The sequence below is a fragment of the Mandrillus leucophaeus genome, unplaced genomic scaffold, assembly GCF_000951045.1.
Source record: "Mandrillus leucophaeus isolate KB7577 unplaced genomic scaffold, Mleu.le_1.0 Scaffold297, whole genome shotgun sequence".
Lineage (NCBI taxonomy): Eukaryota > Metazoa > Chordata > Mammalia > Primates > Cercopithecidae > Mandrillus > Mandrillus leucophaeus.
Window position 1 is genome coordinate 2618902 of NW_012103109.1, and position 2650 is coordinate 2621551.

A 2650-nucleotide genomic window follows, 5' to 3' on the forward strand; every position below is an offset into this window, starting at 1 on the left:
ACCTCGTGATCCGCCCATCTCGGCCTCCCAAAGTGCTGGGATTACAGGCTTGAGCCACCGCGCCCGGCCTCACTGTGAATTTCTTGATGGAGTAGAATCTGAGCTCTCAACCTACCTCAACTAAAGCAGCCTTTCTATGGGTTTATGTATTTCTTCCCTGCCTATGTTTTAGCCCAGAAAACTTAAGTTCTTCTAAGCTAAAACCAAAGCCAAAACCAAAAAACATGAAGGTTGACAACGATCATGCCAGGGCATATCTAAGTCACAGGGACAGTGTGGAAGATACCTACACTTGTGGGTGGGGAGAGGTTCTTTGGTCTCAGATGTGAAGTGTAAGAGGCTTTCTACTCTAATATGAAGACTCCAGGAGCCTGGGAGGGGCTGTGGCCGGGACAGCAGAGCACCTGTGGCCGGGCAAGCCGCTGTGTGATCCACGCTCCATCCCTGACCACTGGGTCCTTGGGTAGGCCCCACCCACTCCCACTCAGTGTCCCTGACTGTGAACTATGAGGCTGGGTAGACTGGGAGCTCAGGGACAACTTGGGGCTCATCTGTCTGCTCTGAGGGAGCAGTGAGTGAGAAGGGCAGGGATGAGGCTGGGGCTGGGCCAGGGCACACTCCGTCCCCACAGGCCCCTGCCTTTCTCCCAGGCTTCTGAGGCCTCTGTCCATAGCTGCATCACCCCAGGGTGCTTCCTCTGGGAGCCCTGGCCATTGTCCCCTCCTGCAAGAACCTCAGAAGGCCCCAGTGGGAAGTTGCCTCTCATCAGCCTCTTCAGCCCAGTGCAGGGCACACAGGAGGGAAGGAGCAGAGGCCTTTGTGGGTGGGGGAAGTACACATAGGGGCCACAGATCCTGCCTGGCAACTCCTGTCTGCCAAATAGGGGGTAATTATCCTGGTGGGGCACATAGTAGGTGAAACTGAGCACCTACTATGTGCCCTACCAGGATAATCACCTCCATGTGGCAAATGAAGACACTGAGGCACAGAAAGGTTAAGTGATTTGCCCAAGGTCACACAGCTAGTTAGCAGCAGGTTCAACAGCTTAACTACACATGCCTCCTAAAAATGTCCTCCCATACAGCCCCCCACATCTACTGTGGCAGTGCCCAGGGGAGTTGAAGACCACAGGAGGAGACACACCCCCATTTGGCCAGACCAGGGCTGGGAGCTGAGGGGTAGTTCTCGGAAGTAGAACTTGTCACCCAGGGAGTGCTGGGGGCTGCTTCCAGACACAGGCCTGTGGAGGATACACATCTTGCCTCCAAGATGTGACTGGGACCACTGTAGGGCCAGGAGTGACAGGCACCCGGGGTGGAGCCCAGGCTGGGAATAGATGGCTGCCAGCCAATGTGGATGAGGGCACCCCAGGGCCTCGGTGTGCGGCTGACACACTGTCCATGCCACGCCTCCAGGGCTGTCCAGGAGCCCCAGAATAGGCTTCCACATCTCCCACCAGAGCCACAGCCCAGGAACTGGACCGAGTTCCAATACCTCTACCTCTTCTGACATGGGGACCCCCATCTATGTTCTCAGAATGCCTAGCATACAATTCTTACAGTGATGGGGCTGGAAGCCTTAGCTTAAAGGCTATAGGGGTGTAAGGAGCGCCAGGGTGTAACGAAGGTCCCACTCCCCAGAAGGCTCTGGGGGAAGCACAGGGCAGGGGGCAAGGCTGCCTCAAGACACTGGGCCGGTTTCCCCATCTGTGAAGTAGGAGCAGCGCTCTTGGTGGCCTCCTTGCACTCATTATGTGGCCTTGGAGGCTAGGGCTCCACAGGAAGGTGGCCGAGAGTGGATGAGGGCCACATGGGCCCAGCACGCCCTCCCACAGGGAGAGGGGAGTCCACCTTCTCACCTGCCCAGCTCCTCCATACCAAATGGGGCCAGCCAGCCTTCCTGTGGGACAGAGGCCGTCCCCACTTCCTCCTGGCCACCCCTGCCGCACACGCCCACCTCCCCAACACAAAACACATGCCCTGAGGGGCCCTCTGGTCCAAGCCTCCCCTTTCACAGGTGAATTAACTGAGGCCCAGTAAGGCCAGGGCGTTTAGAGACTCAGGGATGAAGCCACATCGGACCTCAGGTCTGGCTGAGACCAGGGCTCTGACCACCCCCGAACGCGGCCTGGCGGGTGCAGTTCGGGAGCTGAGGTGGGGGAGGAGTGGGGATGAAGTCACAAAACCCCAGGACATAGCCCACCTGGGCCGTCCCGGCCCACCGCACTGCTGGGGGATATGGAGTCATTTGAGGAAAGGATCCCATTGGCCCAGTTTGGGGAACCCCTTCCCAGACCAAGACTGGATTGCAATGGGGCCCTGGATCTGTCTCAGTTGCTCACCAGGGAGGGCGTGGAATAGGCTCCACAACCCCCAAACCTCGGTCCCCATCCGTGCCCCGGCATCTTGGCCAGGTTGTAGGAGCGAGGGAGAACGCGACTGTAACGCGGGCGTTGAGCACTTAGAGTTCCCCTTCCTCTTCACCGAGGGCTGCGGCGGAGGTTTTAGACCGAGGCGCGAGATCTAAGGTTAAAGAAGGGGCCTCTGAGCCCAGTCTTGGCCAGAGACCCCACAGGCGGGCCGGGTTCGCCCTTCGCATTCGGCCGCTCCCCACCCACGAGGGACGGAGTGGCCGCGACCGAGCCGGGTCC

At 58.9% G+C, this 2650-nt stretch overlaps 1 protein-coding gene across 1 annotated transcript in view; it reads right to left on the reverse strand.

The window, feature by feature from the left end:
* Positions 1–2522, reverse strand: part of ANPEP (alanyl (membrane) aminopeptidase) — a 30346-nt gene extending 27824 nt beyond the window's left edge. Inside the window, exon 1 of the mRNA XM_011986333.1 lies at positions 2342–2522. The gene's annotated coding sequence lies outside the window, so the exon portion shown is untranslated. The remainder of the gene's footprint in view (positions 1–2341) is intronic.
* Between the last annotated feature and the right edge of the window lie 128 nt (positions 2523–2650).